Consider the following 21,878-nt stretch of genomic DNA (forward strand, 5'->3'; position numbering starts at 1 on the left):
GCGTGCTGAAAGTGCGAACAGAGTTTGCATAATATTGTACAATAAGGTGCAACGCTATAATAGAAGCGCACGCGCGCTTTTATTATAGCGTGTCGTATACGAGAGAGAAAGAGAGAAATTGTATGCGCGCTTTCACGTTCTCGCGTAATTAGCATAGAACTCACGGTCCCGGACGACATTATCGCCTTCGCCGAGTCGCGCTTATCAGCATCGCGAACGATTGCTAACGTAAGCAGCGCCAAGACATACAAGTCACGTGTAATATGTAATTCCTGGACCGTTCCAGGGTAAACTGCGAGAGCGTTATTGAAACGCGACTAATTACGCGATGGAATATTCACGATTTCGCAGCTGTGCACATTTCTGTCGCGCGCCACGTACATGAACACATGCCCATATGTCGGATATTTCAACGGAATTTGTACATGGCGCAGCCGTTTGGTTTCTCCTCTTAATCAAACAGCAGATACAACGCCGTCAGAGATCTCCTCTCCCGCCGTTGTTTAAATATTCCTCGTGTACTCGCCTCGTAAAGTCGTTACCGAAACGACCACACTGAGAGACTCATTTTGTTGAATGAAATAAAATTTCTTTGAATCGACTAAATCTCTTGTTTGGATATGGGCAAACAAATCCTTTCATTAATACAACAAGAAAATTTAGTTGGAAAATTTTGGTAATACTAACACACAAATTTGGTTCGGTGAACAAAATTATTAATTGTATAAAATCAAATTTTTGGTTGTTTTTTATTTTAATTTTGTTCACTGAATCACATTTGTGTGTTAGTATTGGCAAATTTTCCAACTGCAGTTACATTTGCTTTTGTTACATCAACCAAAGTTTATCCATATTCGACAAGAAATTTACTTGATAGTTGTCTCTTGTGATACGATAAGAAAAAGATATACAGATTATATTCTTCATCTTTTAAATTCTCTCGTCGTTAACGAGAGACTGATCAGTATTTCCCGGACAGATGAATCCGCCATGATTGAAGATGCACTGCATACTGCACATCACACTACACTGCATAACAATTGACTGCGCAGTGACACACGAATGCGCAAAATAGCTTATGATATTCAACTAAACGATTTAGTTCAAGTAACAAATACGATTATTTAGAACGCGATGAGATGGATGAGTTTGTTATCGCAACAATAAAATTTTATTCAGATTAGTAACTGCATGCAAATAAAATAGTTTGTTAGTGTAACATTTAATTTCTTTCCAGTAACATAATTTTTATTGAATAAAAACAAATTACATGTTCAGTCAATAAAATGGTTCAACCAAATAATTTGGTTTTATTTAACGAAATGGGTCTCTCAATGCTCTCTCTCCTCTCTCTATCCTCCGCCACGCGGTATACGTGTCGATTAAAGATTTAAAAAACGGATTTTTCCAAAAATTGAGAGAGAAACTAGCAATAAGTAAAAAATAGTTATTTTTGGATAAAAAACTGTTTTTTGGTAATTTTGAAAGATAATGCCAGTTTTCTTCGAACAAAAGATGGTATGGGAATTAAATCAATTTTATTTACTGCGTCAATAATCAATAATGAATGTGGCTGAGCTGATTACTACTTTGCATTTATTTAATCATTTGAGGTCGAATATTTTGAAACAGATTAATTTCGATTTTTCTAATTCAATGATATTCTTTGACGTTCTTTATTATTAAAGTTTCATAAAAATTAGAGGAAAACACTCTCAAGCATAGTTAAACTTATTATTTTTATTATTTTGTGGATCAGAAGCGAGAGAATAAGATAGAACATGAAATCTGATATCTAATTTTAGTAAATTTCATGATCATTTTTCAAAGCCCTGCATTAATAAATAAGCATCGAAATTAGATTTTTGTTATAAATTTTTGAAAATCAACATTCTCAGTAATTAACGATGCAAAGAAATCCATTTTTGGGAGAGTAAGAACAATTTTTTACAGAGTTTTTACCCAAAATTTCTGTTTTCTTCCTACTCTTTTAATTTCTAGCATCCATACTCGAGATATAATTTTTGTCACGTGCCCGGTCAATTGGTCGTGGCGCATCGAAGAGACGCGTGTCTCGTAATCCACTGTAGTAAATTCCGTTGATTTCGGTTGAATCTTCTCTCTCTCTCTCTCTCTCTCTCTTTCTCTCTCAAAGTCCTTTTTCTTCGCGACACACGGAAGGCACAGATGCGATCACGCGCGCCGAACAAATCCGAGGCCGAAAAGGAAAGAGGCCAAAGTAGCGGCAGAAAACAAGAGGGATGAAACTTTGCGTTTCTCTCGCTCTCTGTCTCTCTCTTTTATTCTTTCCGTTTTTCTCCTCTCTCTATCTCTCTCTCTCTCTCGTGGAGTGGGACGCCGAGGATCGTCTCATCTATGTAACCATTCGGCACAGTATCCTACTTTACTCTTCCGTGTACGAAGCTCCCCCCTGGTTTTGACAGCGAGAGGCGCGCGGGAAAATGAATCTCCAGCTGGGAAATTCTCCGCGTTTCGTCCCAGTCACCCAAAGCGCGGGCGTGTGTGAATGCACGCGCGGGATAAAATATACTCGACTAAACCACCTACGAACGTTATTCGTGCGCGCGGGGGTTACTAGAATATTTACGATATTTCGGGATTGCGGAGTATCGGCTTCATGTCTAAGCGGGAGATATAATCGGGGTATAACGTCGAATAGTTTTGGGGGAAATATTATCGAGAGAAACACATTTTGATTGTTAATCTTAAAGAGATGATCGCCGAACGGTAAAGTGACTGATGGTATTCCCGAGAAAACGATACTTTATACGGTCCGCGATTCGTGATTTATTTTATATTAAGTGAATAAAAATATCGATATTCATCCCTATCCAAATGTTAAGCATATATCACCGGAGGAGCGATATTTCAGATACAGTGTTTGTTTCGATAGCATCATTAATTTAGGGGATTCGGCTTCTAAATATTCTATCTCGTCATTTTATATAATTCAATATCGCATGAATGTATTGGGTTGAATAAAAAGTCATTGCGTATTTTTCAAAGTCATTTATTTATATAAAGAACAAAGATCAATCAATGATATATTTTCCGTTTTGTTCGATGACCTTTCGCCATCTTTCGGTGAGCTTCATAATTCCCCGTTCGTAAAAGGACCTGTCTTTATTGGCGAAAAACTGAACAAGGTGCTGATTTACCGTCTCATCTGAATTTAACGTTATTCCACGCAAGGAGTTTTGAAGAGAGCGAAACAAGTGGAAGTCTGACGGCGCAAGGTCAGGCGAGTATGCTGGGTGGGGCAACACATCCCATCCAAGCTCCAATAATTTTTGACGGGTCGCCAAAGATGTGTGTGGTCTCGCGTTGTCGTGATGGAACACAACTCCTTTACGATTGACGAGCTCCGGACGTTTCTGGATGACAGATTCGTTCAAACTGTCCAATTGCCGACAGTACACATCCGAATTGATTGTTCGATTTCTTGGTAGGAGCTCAAAAAACACCACACCCTTCCAATCCCACCACACTGAGAGCATAACCTTCCTCTGATGAAGTTCTGCTTTTGAAGTCGTTTGAGGCGAATCATCACGTCGGGACCAAGACCGTTTGCGTTCCACATTGTTGTAAACAATCCACTTTTCATCACCAGTTATCATTCATTTCAAAAAAGGATCGTTTTCTTCACGTTTCATGAGCATATCGCAGATGTTTATACGCGCCGTCAAATGAACTTCTTTGAGTTCATGAGGAATCCAAATATCGAGCTTGCTTACGTATCCCAGCTTCTTTAGGTGGACGTGAACACTTTTTTGATTGATCTTCAATGTTTCTGCGATCTCTCGTGTCGTGTAACGTGGGTTTGACTTGATCAATGCCTTTATTTTGTCGTCATCAACCTCGGTGGGCCTTCCTGACCGAGGAGCATCTTTGAGATCAAAATCACCAGAGCGGAATTTCTTGAACCAATTTTGGCACTGACGTTCTTGTAGAGCATCGTCATCGTAAACTTTACGCAATTTTTCACAAGCTTGACGCGCGTTCTTCCCTTTACGGAAGTAAAACAGTAAAATATGGCGAAAATGCACAGTTTGGTCTTCCATCTTCAACTTGTTGTAAAATCTCCAAAACTCAACCAAATCGCTCAATTTTTTTTTTTAGAATGAAGCTTGAACCGTCCGCTGTTAAACGATATATGACAAACATATGTGTGAATGACTCTAGTACTGCCAAAACTGAACTAATGCCATCTGTTGCAAAAAGACGCAATGACTTTTTACTCAAATATTTATAATACAATATTTTGCGCGGGGGGGATGAGTGGAGGGAAACATCGGCTATTAAATTTGAAGCGTCTTCGGGAGGACGGCGCGTTACTTCCGTCTTCGCAGACACGAAAGCCGGAAGTGGCTATTGCCTCCGCCCTCGTTCGCCGCGCTTACTAAATTAGTACCGTCTCTCTATCCCCCGAGCTCTCTCCGCGCGACCTGTTCCTTATCTGTAACCACCATGCCGCCACCACGGACCGGTATCCAGTATATCATCCGACCGTGCACCCTCCATGAACTTTGTGTTCGCTTCCTCTTCCTCCATCTCCTTCTGCCCTTCTGCCTTTCACTCACGCATACCGCATACTGGCGTGCATACAACCAGCTACGGATTCGATTGCGACATATTAATGCGCTGGTTAGGCAGGTTTGCTCGGAACATATGCCTCGGTATTAACTTGCCTATAGTCTGCCAATATGCGCGTTTTGACAAGCGTATTCGACATTGTAAATAGATAACCGCATCAAATATAATATATATTAATCTTTCCAGCGAGAATGTGTTTCTCCCCTATTTGTGTAGCGATAATTTGTAAAGTATCCTAGAATATTGCATATCCTTCATAGAGTTTACGGTCAGTTGTAGAAATAATTTTTCTTTGACGAAAATATAGAGGAAATCCATATTCTTTATCGCGCTTTTTTTCATTTTTAATAATATATATCTTAATATTATCATAATATATTAATTAGGAGGAAAAGATAAATCATATATTATTAATAAATATATATTATTATTATATTATTAATAATAATATATTTATTATCGTAGTACATTAAGTAATGCTTGTAAATGTAAAATATATGTTTTTGGAATAGATCGATATTAATTTTTTTTTTTTTTTTTTTATTTTTAATGTAACACGCGAGAGAATCATTTGCAAAATTAATTAGAAATATATGTTTTATAATTTATTCTTTATCTAATACTTGATTTGTCAGTGATTTGAAACATTATAAAGGCATTAGAGTAATTCTATTTTGTCAATTATATCAGTGCATTTATGTTTAACATTTTATGTGTGCAAATAAGAGTACGACCGACTGCAATATGTAAAATACTGCATGAAGGGTATCGTAAAGGAAGACTATAAAAGAACAGCTTTCATGATGATATACAATCATTAATAAGATCCTTATAAAAGTTTACGTCCATCGTTAAATCTCAGCAATAATTCTAAAGTGCGTAAAGTAAGCTAGCTTTCTCAAACAATATTACAAGCGCGCTAAAGTTGTTTCTCATGTTGTCTGTATAAAGTATCTATTTATATTTTTAGATATATACACACAACGTATAAGCGGCATAATCATTCTTTATTAGAAATTTTTTATAAGAATGGTTTAGAGAGAGAGAGAGAGAGAGAGAGACGTTATTAAAGATTTAATTGTAAATCATTATTAAAATTTAAATAATTGCTTGAAATTTTCCAATTTTTAAAGATATAATTATGTTGTGAATATAATAATTTTTGTAATATATACAGGGTGATTCTAAATAAACGGAAAAAAAAATAAATTTTAGAAGATGATTCATTAGATTCGAAAATTAAGGGGAGTCTTTCATATAAACATATATCCTTCCCTGAGGAGTTACACTCCTTCAAAGGGGGAGATGAAAATTAATAATTGTTTTTAACATTTATTATAATTTTTGTTGCTTTTGTTCCATTTTTTTTTTTTTTTCAACATTTACTATATAAATCTAAAATTCAATTTCTCGTAACTAGAAACCTACGCCATTTAGCACGATAATGTATTCCTTTTATTTTTTTTCTTGAAAACTATTGATTTTACGAAAAAAATAAAAGAGGTAAAAAAGTTTCTAAAAGAAACAAACTTTCTAACGCATATCTTTAAATAATTACAATCCGGCCCGTTAAAAAGTTCAAATAAAAAGTTGAATAAGGGTTGCTAGTTTCATCATCTTATAACGATACAGAAGGATTAAAAAAAATATTAACAAGTATTCGTTTTACTAGTGGAAAGTATCCACTACATTTCATTCTTTTAACTTAACCAAAATTTAGGAAAAAAATAAAAACCTAATTCTCATCTCCCCCTTCGAAGAAGTGCAACTTTTCAGGGAGGGATATATGTTTATATGATAGAACCTCCTTAATTTTACAACAAAGAATCATTTCTTAAAATTGTTCGCACTTGTTTAAAATCACCCTATACGTATACGATTCTCCAGCAAAAGATTCTAGAAGCATTAAATTATATTATTTTTCTCTCTCTCTCTCTCTCTTCTCTTATGTCATTGTATTATGATTTCTTTTAATTGGACAATCTTTCCATTTGTTCAAATTTTTTTTTTTCAAGATTTTTATAAACAATAGAGAAATAAATATTCAAATGACACGGTATGAATACGTTTCTGCGATCGGGAGCAAAATCAGAGAAAATAACATTTCATATCCGGCTCGAGAAAGATTGCGCGTAACGTTATCATTCTTATGTTAGACGCGAGTTGACGTATGCGTCGATGCGAAGCCAAAGAAATGTCATTGTGAAAATGTGGAGGACTGAACGAATAAGAAAGGAACGCGGGGGATAAAAGGAAGACTCACCGAAGACCGCGCACGTAACATCGAGGACATCTGGCTGAAAGCAGCGAACGTGACGGTTAACAGAAACGTTCAAGCGACACAATGACGTTTCGCCGCACGTGGGACCGCGGCGCGGATCCAACGCCGTCAGTGGCCGTCAAATGTTGAAATAGCTCAGATCGAACGCGAGTAATCGCAAAAAGCCTATCTCTCGCCCGGCTGAGAAGAGCGAAGATCCGAAGGAACTGTGCGCACTTGAGCCCCGGTTAATGAAACCTTTGTACAAGACATAAAGCAATATACAGTGATGTATATGTCGCGAGATATAAAGTACAATCGTGGAGAGAGAGGCGGGAGGATAGTCGAGAGAAAGCCACTACGTGTTGCGGTGACGAGAGACACGGTCCGGAGCTATGGATGGAGATGGCCGGGGCCTCAGAAACATACAGCGGCAAGAAAGAGATAAATCCAGAAAGAGAAAGAGAGAGAGAGAGAGAGAGATGCCAGCCTCTCGTCGTATACACGCGCGCGCAGGGTGTACGCGTAAAGTGCGACGCGTGTTGTCTCATGGTCACGCGTGTGCGAGATACGTAATAGGTTGAAGAGAGTAAAGGGGCGCAGTCGCGAAGCCACCCTCGTGAACCCCGCCAAGCAGCGCCGGCGTCGACGGCGGCATCAGCGTCGGCGTCGTCAACCCTCGTCCCGAGGAGGCAGCGAGTTCGACTCGTGTCGGGTTACGGGCCGCACGCACGGTTCGCCGATCGTTGATCTCGCGATAGGGGCTGTTTTCGTCCGCTTTGAAATCGCGAACTTGAGACGAGAGCGCGCGATTTTCCCTCGTCGCCTCGTCTCGCTTCGTGACGTAGTACTTTTCGCGCCTATCGTCGCGATAAGTGCCGAGAAGCGTCTAATGTGATTTATCTCGTCGCGAGTGACAGTGGAGGATGATCCGAGTGAGAGAGGAACTTGAGGACTCCGTCTGAGGGAAACGCGATATAGATCCCCAAATGACCCGGTGCTGAAACCTGTGATTTTATATACCACCGCGATTTCAAGCTTCGCTCTCGCGGGAAAAAGTGAAAGATATAGGTGTACGCCTTGTGTGTGCGTGTACGTGTATATTTTTCGGTATGACCGGTCACAAGTGAGGCTCCCGATACCCGACATCCATTCTCGCGGAATCACACGAACGCGTAAGTGCTGATTACCTCTCGCTCTCAAAGTCTTTATACAGCGTGGGTCTTTATTACCTCGGTAAACGCGCGCCGGCTCGAGAGAAGAGTTACGAGTCTGTGTATAATTGCTCGAGTTAGAGACTTATCCATTTGCCGAGGGACGGATAATTTTATCAGCTGAAAACCTTCTCGGCATCTCACTCATTTTCGTTTCAAGTATCCTAATTTTATTCGCACAATAATCAACTCTTGTCGCGATATAATCCAGGAAGATACTTGTAGATTTTAAGACGGAAATCGAGCGATAAATTGTCAGGGATGATATATTCTGAATAATTTCCAGATATAAAATTAAATAGTTTGCGATGTTGAGATAAGAAATTGTACCTTTCTTTTTCTTTTTTGGCGAGAGTACAAAGTTTCCAAAATATTTTCATTGCCGTAAGAAACGCGGAATAACTTGTTTGGCGTTTAATTGATACTTGATATTGATTTTTTAATCGTAATTGGGGCAGTTCGGGCATCGATTGTAACAATTTCAATCGAATTTTAAATTGCTCATTACAAAATCATGTTACAAACAGGCAGAGCAATGGTTGCTGTTATTCATGCAGTTAGTGTAAACACGTAAACGCTATATCAGAATTCCGATATTTTATAGGAAAAACTTTAATCTTGCATCCATTATAAACCGTCTATTTATGATTCTATATCCTTTCTCTCTTTTTTTCTCGAGTATCATATTTTACAGCTGAGATTAAAAGGAAGGAATTAAGAATTTTTTAAATATGGGATTAAAATATTTTATAAATGAGAATCGTCTTTTTTTCTCTTTATCAAGAATCAAAACAAGCCTTGTGAAAATGATCCTCTACTTTCTCGGTATTTTATATTTGCCTATGCATTTTCACTATCTAAATACAGAAAAAAATGGTGATTTCAATCATTTACTAGGTTTCGTAAATATGAGAAAGCAACAAAGAAATTTCCACTCTGTTTCGGAAAGTATAAATTTGATAATTCTCTGACTTTTATACAGAGTGTCCCGAAATTAAACCGACAAACTTCAGGTGAGTTATAAAGGACACTATTTCAATAAACCTGTGTCCGCAAATGACCCATTTTGACATTAGAGAATCAAAGACTAACAAGAGCAAGAATCTTTGGAAAAAATTATTTTTTCAAAATTTTATTAATGTGGTTAAATAGAGGTGTTTTTACCATGAAACTTTTGTATAAATCATTTTTTGATATCTCGAATAATTTACGAGATATATCGAGAAAAACAAGGAGCCGCTCTACAGATGAGGGATGATTTCATCCCTTAGAATCGTTTTCGGGCCGCAATTGGAATTTCTAAATTTATACATTTACCCCTCTTCCCCTACACGTACGTAAAATTTTATCAAAATCAGAATTTTCGGGTTCGCGAGATTCTCTTATTTGTCTTTGATTCTCTTATGCTAAAACGGCTCATTTGCGAATTTATTGGCTAAATTGGCTTGTTTTGTATCCTTTAAAGTCACCTGAAATCGATCTAATTCTGGGATACCTTGTATATACAAATTTCTTTGGCAAATCGTGAATATTTATTTATTAAGACTGGAATAACTATTAAGTATGAAAATGCGAGAAATCGTTGCATATTCAGTATGCAATATTGCCATAGTAAAGTCACCATTATACGTCGATCTTTTGATAATCCCAATTGAATAGAAGCGTAATTGGACGTCGTTCAAGGATAATTTCTCTTGTTTTTTTTTTTGTATCACATTTTATAACTGAGATTAAAGGAAAGGAATTAAAAATTTTTTAAATATGCGCTTAAAATATTTTATAAATGAGGATCGTCTTTTTTTCTCTTTATCAAGAATCAAAACAAGCCTTGTGAAAATGATCCTCTACTTTCTCGGTATTTTATATTTGCCTATGCATTTTCACTATCTAAATACAGAAAAAAATGGTGATTTCAATCATTAACTAGGTTTCGTAAATATGAGAAAGCAACAAAGAAATTTCCACTCTGTTTCGGAAAGTATAAATTTGATAATTCTCTGACTTTTATACAGAGTGTCCCGAAATTAAACCGACAAACTTCAGGTGAGTTATAAAGGACACTATTTCAATAAACCTGTGTCCGCAAATGACCCATTTTGACATTAGAGAATCAAAGACTAACAAGAGCAAGAATCTTTGGAAAAAATTATTTTTTCAAAATTTTATTAATGTGGTTAAATAGAGGTGTTTTTACCATGAAACTTTTGTATAAATCATTTTTTGATATCTCGAATAATTTACGAGATATATCGAGAAAAACAAGGAGCCGCTCTACAGATGAGGGATGATTTCATCCCTTAGAATCGTTTTCGGGCCGCAATTGGAATTTCTAAATTTATACATTTACCCCTCTTCCTCTGCACGTACGTAAAATTTTATCAAAATCAGAATTTTCGGGTTCGCGAGATTCTCTTATTTGTCTTTGATTCTCTTATGCTAAAACGGCTCATTTGCGAATTTATTGGCTAAATTGGCTTGTTTTGTATCCTTTAAAGTCACCTGAAATCGATCTAATTCTGGGATACCTTGTATATACAAATTTCTTTGGCAAATCGTGAATATTTATTTATTAAGACTGGAATAACTATTAAGTATGAAAATGCGAGAAATCGTTGCATATTCAGTATGCAATATTGCCATAGTAAAGTCACCATTATACGTCGATCTTTTGATAATCCCAATTGAATAGAAGCGTAATTGGACGTCGTTCAAGGATAATTCCTCTTGTTTTTTTTTTGTTTTTTTTTAATCGGACGCGTAGATTGGCGTTGCGTAATCGTTGCCCTGTGATTTTCCAAGCTCCGGAAGTTGGTTGAATCGTCTAATTGGCAACCGGGTATCGCTTTGATCCGGAAATTGCGATCTCTCTTGTCTCGAGCGCGATTAAATTGTTCTCGACGCTGTCTATTTGCGCGGTGCATTATCATCGTTAAACGAAACAATTGGTCCCGCGGGCTCTACCCCTCTCCCCCTTATATGTATTGTATATCCGCGAAGCGTTTAAATAAAATTTAAACTCTTTAAATGCGCCCGTCCCTCCCCACCCTCCCCCTAACGGAAGATAAATTATTACGAATCTCCGCATTAAACCCACGTGGCGGCGGCGGTCCGGGCATGCACAAGGAATACATTAATGCGAGATGCATCGCGCCCTCCTCTCGGCTGCTTACGCCCGCGAACGCAAAACTAACATCTGCGTTATCCTCGAGAAACGCAAAATCGCTTAAGCGCGTCTTAAGCGGGAAAGGTGAAACTTTCGCTATATCCGTCTGACAGTTATCCGATACATTACACGGCAGGATATCCGATATATTATGCACGGCTATATATACTATACATACGTATATACTCTGTACTTCGACTACACACACACACACACAGAAAAAAAACAAGCCGACGGATAATTTTATTTTAGCACGCGAATTCTCTCCCCGGCTCGCGCGGATATTGCGCTCTTTCTTTCGCCGGCCGGAAGCTGATATCCAAATCGCCGCGGTGCGAATGAAATCGGTGGCGATTCGTCGTAACGATATTACGTGCCATAAATTTAACGCTTTAAAGAGAATGAGTGGCGAGGTGGAGGGATGAGGATGGGGGTGGAGGAAAGGGTGGGAGAGCGATAACTCTTGAATCATCGACCGATGTGCCAGACGCGCGTCGGCCTCCCTCTTGTGCACGGGTTTTCATCCCTTAACACGCTCTAATGTGTGCGCGGTTGTGGCTGCATCTGCCAGATCCCCGCGATGTACCGAATTCGCAAACACGCATCCTCTCTGCGGCTTTGCGTAATTAATCGACGTTTTCCGTCAACGGCATCTTTCCCAATATCGAACGATGAAGATCCTTCAAGGTGTGGAAAAACCTAGAAAATCTGGAATTCTTAGAAAATTTTGTTCTTTTCCTTGAAAAATCCAGGAAATTCTCATGGAATTTTAATCGAACTCGGGGAATTTTTTCAAAAATTCTCTCCTCGATCATTTTGTTCTTATGTCGCAAGCATCGGCAATCCGATTGGCCAATGATTGTGAATTATATGTTTCAAATATATTATAAATATATATCTTTCTCTCTTTGATTATATGCTCATAGTCGTAGCAAAAAATACTGAATACACAGAATACCGAGTACACATTTTTTATTGTAATTTTTACAATTAATGATAAAAAATGAAAATAATATTATGACAAACTTATGTTATAAAAATCTTTCAGCTCTTTTTAGTATGTTTTTAAATTTAATATTTAAAATTTGAACGGTTTATTTTTCTTTTATATTAGTGAAGAGCATTAGAAAATGTACACAAAGAAGAAATCTTTTTTAGAAAGTTTTATCTAAAAATTCTTTAATTTTATCTGGAATTTTGAACAAATTATCTGAAAAAATCAGGAAATTTTCATGGAATTTTTTTACAAGCTTTGAATAGATATCCTGTAATTTAATTCCTTCATCAAATTGGACGAAATATCGTTTGCATAAGGATTGGTGCATAAGGATGAACTGTATCATGAGTGCGATAACGGAAAACTTTTTTTTTTCTTTTTAATATCGTATATTTCGCAACATCTTTTGTATTGTGATTCTTCAGGAACGCATGATACAAGCGGAAAAACCGACAAAGAAAACGAAAAGTGCGAAAAGCGTTGTTTTGGTTAGCGATCATTGAAGCGAATATCTTCACCTGTCTTTTTTTTTATTTCATTACCTTATCATTTCATTACATCCTCATTCCCTCAATCTCGGGGAAACTCTCGAAAAAGTATGACAGCATGAACATTATTTTGATTGACTTCGATATTGCGGAGTCGGATTACAGATTTTAAACTTTGCAAGTTTTTGCACTATAATATAAAGTCTCTATAAAAAAAAAAAGCTGATCAGCATACAGTTTGGCCTACAAACATGGCAACCCGCTCATATATATGTATGGCATCGGGCAATCTGCTCCGCAAGTTTCCCGAGAGAAAAATTTTGCAGCGAAGCTATACAATAGGCCGGAAAATTTGACCCATCAAATTTTTCAGCGACGTCGTTTCAATGACGGTATACTTATTATGCTCAAAGAAATACGAAAAAAAAAAAAAAAAAATTAATCGATATTGTTTTAATATATATTCCGATTGTTCCGAATATATTGAAACACGAATCAACTTGCTACAGTTACTGTACAGTTATCGCCAACGATATTTTTCATTAATTTAAGCTAGTTGACAACTATGTATATACCGAGTGTCCCCTTTTAAAGGACCCACTCAAATATCTCAGAAACACTGCGTTAAATTGAAAAATATTTCAAACAAAAGTTGTGTGGCTTCAAGGGGGCCATAAGATGGTGACAATGATTTGACCTTGGAAAATCATTTGAAGGTCATGTGAAGGTCAACTTTAAAATCTTAGATGAAAAACCCTATTTTTTATTTAGTATTCTTGTAGCTGATATCGAGAGCTTTCCAAAACACTATAATAAAGTATTTTTTTATTTAGTACTTTTTGAGTTATTTTATATTTTAATCTGACATATTTTGATATAAAAAATTAAATATCTCGTAAAATATTTAGTTTTTGATAATCTTACTGTAATACTTTTATGTACAGAATAATGATACAAATCAATTAGTATAAGAAAATAATTGTTTTAAAAAAGATTATTTACGATGTATTTTTTAAAACAATTATTTGTTTTTTTTTGCACTAATTGATTTGTATCATTAATCTGTACATAAAAGTATTACGGTAGGATTATCGAAAACTGAATATTTTATGAGATATTTAATTTTTTATATCAAAAGATGTCAGACTAAAATATAAAATAACTCAAAAAGTACTGAATAAAAAAATACTTTATTATAGTGTTTTGGAAAGCTCTCGATATCAGCAATAAGAATACTAAATAAAAAGTGGGGTTTTTCATCTAAGATTTTAAACTTGACCTTCACATGACCTTCAAATGATTTTCCAAAGTCAAATCATTGTCACCATCTTCTTGCCCCCTTGAAGCCACACAACTTTTGTTTGAAACATTTTTTGATTTAAAGCAGTGTTTCTTAAATATTTGATTGGGTCCTTTAAAATAGGACACCCTGTATATTACTAATATACACTGAGAGGCCCATTTCGTTAAATAAAACAAAATTATTTGGTTGAATCATTTTGTTGACTGAACATGTAATTTGGTTTTATTTAATAAAAATTATGTTACTGGAAACAAGTTAAATGTTACACTAACAAACTATTTTGTTTGCATGGAGTTGTTTATCCGAATAAAATTTTATTGTTGCGATAACAAATTCATCCATCTCATCGCGTTTTAAATAATCGTATTTGTTACTTGAACTAAATCATTTAGTTGAATATCATAAGCTATTTTGCGCATTCGTGTGTCACTGCGCAGTCAATTGTTATGCAGTGTAGTGTGATGTGCAGTATACAGTGCATATTCAATCATGGCGGATTCATCTGTCCGGGAAATACTGATCAGTTTCTCGTTAACGACGAGAGAATTGAAAAGATGAAGAATATAATCTGTATATCTTTTTCTTATCGTATCACAAGAGACAACTATCAAGTAAACTTCTCGTTGAATATGGATAAACTTTGGTTGATGTAACAAAAGCAAATGTAACTGCAGTTGGAAAATTTGCTAATACTAACACACAAATGTGATTCAGTGAACAAAATTAAAATAAAAAACAACCAAAAATTTGATTTTATACAATTAATAATTTTGTTCACCGAACCAAATTTGTGTGTTAGTATTACCAAATTTTCCAACTAAATTTTCTTGTTGTATTAATAAAAGGATTTGTTTGCCCATATTCAAACAAGAGATTTAGTCGATTCAAACAAACTTTATTTCATTCAACAAAATGGGTCTCTCAGTGTAAAGATTATATTATTACAAACTCGAGACAAAAGTGTTAGCTATACTTGCGTGCACTCTTGCTTTTGGAGAAAATAACTGTAGTGGAGAGCAACGAGAATCCACGATATCATCGCTTTCCACAAGCATCCTTGTTCGCCGTCATCAGGGGGTCGTGTCGTGGCTAGATAGAAACGGCGACGCCTGCAGGTGCTGAGCGAACTATTGTATTCTACAATCGTCACAGAAATAAATTAAAGGAACTCGACATTCCGCGAGATTAAATTCGTAATGCTCAAAAGTAGGAATTATATAAAAAAATGTTTGGATTTTTATTTCGTTTTTTTTTTCGCTCTCGATAAGTATTAATTTATATTGCTCACACACAAGCAATTAGATAGAGTTAATTCCATTTTTTTTTTTCGTTTTGAGCGCAAAAAGTGTTGGCTATAATAAAATTTTAAGTATTTACTGTAAAATATTCGTGAAACAGGGAAATTTACTACAACTTATCTTGATTACTGTAATAAATGGAATTCTAGATAATTTTGCTAGAAGAATTATGGTGGGGGATGAAAAAGATTTTAAACCAGCCTATGATTTTACGCAGAAGGAAAGAATATTTACAAAATATAAATTACTATAAACATATAAATGATTATTCTTTTAATATAATATAAATTATTATCAACGTATAAATTACTTTCTTAATCTGCCTTTACAGACATTATTACGCATTTAGACTGCAATGAATTAAGAATGCTATATCGCTATACAATTGCATTGTAATTTTCCTGAGTCTTCCGCGAACGATACTTAAAACTCGTAAACGTAGCAATCTCTCGACGATAATCCGCTTGCATCTGTCAGTGCGACTGACGTCGCTTTCGTTCCGGAGACATTTAAAGATTATTTAATTTTGCGCAGCGGAATGACGTCGAGTTAAAAGAAAATTTTTCGGATATATTATTTCACTCTATACACACCTGTCTCGCCAAAGATTTTCTCGGCATGGAAATGGATTCTCGTGATTTAAGATTAATTACGGCGAATGAGATCAATGCGATGAGAAAGCAGTTCGCGATGACGGATGGAACGCGACGTAAAGCTTATTTGCTCCTATCTATGTATGTCAATATTGTAACATCTCCCTGTCAATATTGTTCCCTCTCGTATGCAACTTTTAACGGCAGGGATGTGTCGCTGTCATACAGGCTTCCTTTCTCCCGTATATACGCGCTCCTACCGTGGCATGCATCGCCGCACAGATCTGCAAAGAGATGACGCACACGGACTTATATAAGTGATAAGCGTGACTCCTCTCGCGGATAGCTGCGAATATCGAAATGGTCTGACGCGCGTTCGGTCTACTTTCGACGTCGTGAGATTTCGCCACGCCAGAAAAGGCCGTCAAATGTTGTTTTCTCTCATAAAAGATAAATGCACGATGTCAGAACTTTCGACGCTAATAGAGATTTTTCGGATTTTTTCCTCTTATCTTCATAATTCGTAAAAAGGCTTACATTTTCGATCCTTTGTAATATGAAAACAAATGATGCCTTGACATTTTGGTTGATGAAAAATCGACCGCGAACTCATTGAAGATACCGTCTTTAAAATTAAGGTCAGCGTGTTTAAAACGCTCTGTATAGAGCGTTGATGGGACAAATGATTTGATGGATGACTGATTAAACGGAATATTATTAGATAGTACATACATGCCAATGCATACATAATAAAGTGCCGATATTTATAGAAATATTTTATAAAAGATTGCAAAAAATGGGTGAAAATGGGGAAAAAGATCTAGATGCGAAATATAATATATTTTCTCATATGCGGATAGAAAATGTGTTTTGACAATAATTTAGATTATTTTCAGTTATTGTCTTTAAAAAGGAAGAGAGTGCAGTAATAACGCATAATAATTTAATTTATTTTCATTAATAAATGTCACCTATGAATGAAAGATGAAGAATTGGACATGTATTATTCGAGTGGCAAAATTATTTAGGAGGAATTGAGACGAATCAGCTACGTCAAAAATTAATAAAATTGATATACTTTGAGATTCATGAATTTTACATGGCGCGCACAAACACTAGAAAGCACTTTTAGTTTTTTAAAATATAAAATTAATAATTAATTTGTGAGTTAAAGTAAAGATTTGCTCTGTGGAATTTTTTTATCTGTACATATTTTTGTGTAGAGTCACTATAAAAATATTCTATTCTATACAAGACATATCTTTACTTTGTAATTCGCAAATTAATTATTAAATAATTTTGTATGTTAAAGAGCTAAAAGTGCTTTGTATATGCGCAATGTCAAATTCATGAATCCCGAAATATATTAGATTTATTAACTTTTGATAGCTGATCCATTCAATTCTTCGAGTTCCTTAAAAAGAACAAATGTCATTTGATATTATCAACGTTACCTTAATTCATAATACGCTTAAAAATAAAGCATTATCAATGAAAATTGTATTCTAAAGTTTCGATTTATTTTGTCAGTTGCTAGAAAACACTATTGTCTCGATTATACTACGATTGCCAGTTTATCCTGCTAGTTGACATGAATGGATGCAAGAACAGAATATCATCTACTCCGTGGAAAAATTTAGAAAACCTGGGATTGTCGAGGAGATTTTATTTTTATCTTGATACATCAAGAAATTCTCATGGAATTTTATCCAAACTCGGGGAATTTTTCTCAAAAATTCTCTCTTTGATCATTTTGTTCTTATATTGTAAGTATCGGCAATCTGATTGGCAATGATTCTGTGAATTATATGTTTCAAATATATATTATAAATATTATATACCCTCCCCTTTTTCATTATCTTCATTGTCATAGGAAAGAATACTGAATACACAATATTGAGTACACATTTTTTTATCGTAATTCTTACAATTAATGACAGAGAATGAAAATATTATGCAAATGATAAATAAATCTTACAAAAGTCATTCAGTTCTATTCAGTACATTTTTAAATTTAATATTTAAAATTTAGATGGTTTATTTTTCCTTTGTAAAAGCATTAAAAAAACTGATAAATGTTTACATTAACTTACACCTCACGGATCGTTCTCATTTTTATTTACAGGGTGTCCCATTTTAAAGGACCCATTCAAATATCTCAGAAACACTGCGTTAAATCGAAAAATGTTTCAAACAAAAGTTGTGTGGCTTCAAAGGGGACATAAGATGGTGGCAATGATTTGACCTTGGAAAATCATTTTTAAAATCTTAAATGGAAACCCCCATTTTTTATTTAGTATTCTTGTAGCTGACATCGAGAGATTTCCAAAACACTATAATAAAGTATTTTTTTATTAAGTACTTTTTGAGTTATTTTATATTTTAATCTGACATATTTTGATTTCAAAAAATTAAATATCTCGTAAAATATTTAGTTTTTGATAATCTTACCGTAATACTTCTATGTACAGAATAATGAGACAAATCAATTAGTATAAAAAAAAAATTGTTTTTAAGAAAATTATTTACAATGTATTTTTTTAAACAATTATTTGTTTTTTTGGCACTAATTAATTTGTCTTATTATTCTGTACATAGAAGTATTACGGTAAAATTATCGAAAACTGAATATTTTACGAAATATTTTATTTTTTATATCAAAATATGTCAGATTAAAATATAAAATAACTCAAAAAGTACTGAATAAAAAAATACTTTATTATAGTGTTTTGGAAAGCTCTCGATGTCAGCTACAAGAATACTAAATAAAAAATGGGGGTTTCCATTTAAGATTTTCAAGTTGACCTTCACATGACCTTCAAATGATTTTCCAAGATCAAATCATTGTCACCATTTTATGGGCCCCTTGAAGCCACACAACTTTTGTTTGAAACATTTTTCGATTTAACGTAGTGTTTCTGAGATATTTGAGTGGGTCCTATAAAATGGGACACCTTGTATATTATAGAGGGCACATTCCTAAGTAACACGCGCTTTGAATTTCGCGACGCTCTCTTCAGAGATATACGATTTTGAAGTATTAATCCACGCAAAGCGAGGTTCAACATAAACCTATATGTGTCTAGTTTTCTGATAGTGGAAACCCCTCGCAGAAGGGGGGGGGGGGAGCGGGCGGAACATGCTGTTTTCATACATATACTTTTTAATACGAAGTAAGGTTTCACATGGTTTTACAACTTTCCGCTTTATATTTATGCATCAAAAAATATATGCGTGAGGACAGTATGTTCCCCTCCCCCCTGCGGTGAGGGGGGGGGCACCACTATTAAGGAACTAGATACGTAGGTTTGCGTTGAACCTCGCTTCGCATGGAAAATGAAAAAATTCAAGGAGCTCCGTTTCCGGAAATGTAGACAAACACTTTTTCCACGTCTGCTTTACACAAATACAACGCAAACAGACATATTATTTTTACTTATTTTATAACAGTAAAAGCATTGAAACTGTGAAACTTTAAAATTGCATATCTCTGGTACCAGAAGGGAGCGCCATAAAATTCAAAGTACGTGTTACTTAGGAATGCGCCCTCTATAATATATGTAAAAATGTAAACGATCCGTGAGGTGTAAGTTTAAACAGAGGTGTAAGTATAAACATTTATCTCAAAAAGCTTACCTTAAGGAGTTCCATCTAAAAATTCTCTAATTTTACCTGGAATTTTGAACATATTATCTGAAAGATCAGGAAATTCTCAGGGAATCCTTTTACAAGCTTTGGATAGATAGCCTGAAGAATATAAGATCGATCCGTTCATATATTTAATATACTATAGAATAAGCATCCTGATATCCAGAGAGTAATGAGAGAATGTGAATTTCCGTTACACTCTTCTGAATTGATTTTTGCGCCCATCTCTCGAGCAGATCGAGGTGAGACGATCGAGAGGGATATCCGCTGACAAGCTTGCGAGGGGGATAACGTCGCACAGAAAGCGTTAAGGGCCCGTTTCTCTCGGGAGGCTCGTTTCGCGCGTCGTAAATCACGACGAAGGCCTCGTCGACTCTTTGACGCGTTTTATAACGCTTTAAAGGTAACCATTAATTATCGGGGGGAGGGGGGGGGGCGCACGGTCGAGTGTGTGCTCCGCGGATGCACGCGTGTTTATATATCCGCGTACGTATACCTATGTAATACATCTATGTGTGCGTATGCCGGGTTCACATAAATCTCGAGCATACAGCTGTCGCTATGCCGGCCACGTCCGAGGAATAAATTTGCCGGCGGGATTGAGGGGGAAAGAATTGCGCGTTTGTAGCCGCCTTCTATACGTCGACAAGGAAGGCCGGGTTTCTCCTCGACCCCCCATCTCGTACTTCATTACGGTGTGTAATATCGCTGTCGTTGATAATCGATCCATAATCGGATTCCATTTCGAGCCGTCTTCTATCCCCGTCCCTCTTCCTGACGTTCGCGTCTTGTGAATTTCGCTCGCTCACCGTGATAAATAATTCGCTTTCTTTCTCCCCTTCCCACCTCTTCGCCGAATATGAGAATTGTAATAAATGAATAAATGGAAAAAAAAAAACAAAAAAAAATTCGATCGCTAATATATTATATATACATATGATATCGCTTGGTGTGCGTAAAAGCAGAGAACAATGCTGCGGTGTTTCCCTCTCGTCTCCTCCACCTCCCAATCCCCCCCCCCTCCCCTCCTCCCCGGTGGTTGGATAACGTTGCGGTGTAATAACGATCGGTCGGTGAGATGCATCGAAGTGAAATTCACGGCGGATTCGCGGGACCAAAATGTACGTACGATTCGCAGCGGAGTGGCACGAGTCGCGACCCGCCACCGCAAAAGTGTTAATGATGCGCGAGTGCATTTCTGCGCCATGAATATGCATCGCTGGATATATATATATATATCGAACAATAGCGCATTACGACCGAGAAGGCATAGCAAAATGAGTCTCGGGCGATGAGGAGGTGGGAGCGGGCACCGAGGGGGGGGGGGAAGAGGAGAGAGAGAGAGAGAGAGAGAGAAGAAAGATATATCACACAGGCCGGAGAAATAAATCTTCCGCGGTCCTCAAATTAAGACGAGAGAGAGAGAGAGAGGGGGGGGGAGGGAGGGGGGAGGGAGGAAGAGAGAAGGAAGGGGGACGTTCACTGATTCCGCGAATGCTAATGCGTTTTTTGCTGTTATTTTTTTTTATCACGGATCCAATATACGATAACGATCCGCGATAACGATCGCCTCGCGCGCGTGCACGCGCCTCCTCTTCCGGCTTCTTCCTTCTTGGCGGGCCGAGTTTATCGCATCGTCACGTAATCGATTCATATCAACATTCCGTAAATTTTACGCACCGTTCTCCGCACGACCGCGCAATTTTCCATGGTAGAAGATGGCCATGAGAGAAGAAAGGAGGAAGAAACGAGAGAGAACTTAGCCGATATGCCGTTTATTATGTTCAAATAGCTGCTCTTGTGCTTACGACATAGGTAAACTTCGCATTTAATTGCGGCAATTATGCTCGAAATATCTTGCACATATTCAGGACGCGCGATCGATCTTTTTGTAAATTTACAAACTTAACTCTTGATAAAAATTTCAAAAATTTATTTAGAATATTTTATTCAAGATTTTTTTTTTTTTTTTTTTTCCCCCGTATTTAAGGATGTACGTGTCATGTGTCAGAACATTGACAAAAGTATAAAAATTTCGTAGACTGTTCTATTATTTCTTCTGAGTATTTGTGCAAAATCTGAGCAGAATTTTTTACAATCGGTTTGGAAATTATTTAAGTTAAAGATAATATTGATTCTTATGGTAAATCATATGTATTGTAGCACTTGTTGACAAATTTGACAAGGGGGGGGAAAAAAAAACATTGCCAGCGCAATATAAATTTTTACATATATTAAAAAAATGTTAATAAATATCTGTTCAAAACTTAATTTAGATTCACTTATTCGTTTAAAAGTTA

The 21,878-nt window shown here is 36.2% G+C and overlaps 1 protein-coding gene across 4 annotated transcripts in view; it reads left to right on the top strand.

Annotated features, from left to right (window-relative positions):
- The window catches only part of LOC138937924 (cyclic GMP-AMP phosphodiesterase SMPDL3A), a 96,704-nt gene that overhangs the window by 21,458 nt on the left and 53,368 nt on the right, over positions 1–21,878 (top strand). For 2 of the 4 annotated variants that reach the window (XM_070304622.1, XM_070304623.1), the window contains exon 1: positions 7,567–8,049. The exons of 1 other annotated variant lie outside the window; for it this stretch is intronic. The gene's annotated coding sequence lies outside the window, so the exon portion shown is untranslated. Of the gene's footprint in view, positions 1–7,566; positions 8,050–21,878 lie in introns of those variants that run through there. One more of the 4 variants, XM_070304620.1, reaches the window with a different exon arrangement.

Source organism: Polyergus mexicanus, unplaced genomic scaffold, assembly GCF_030449975.1.
Source record: "Polyergus mexicanus isolate NDT 795.1 unplaced genomic scaffold, iyPolMexi1.0 SCAF_11, whole genome shotgun sequence".
Classification (NCBI taxonomy): Eukaryota; Metazoa; Arthropoda; class Insecta; order Hymenoptera; family Formicidae; genus Polyergus; species Polyergus mexicanus.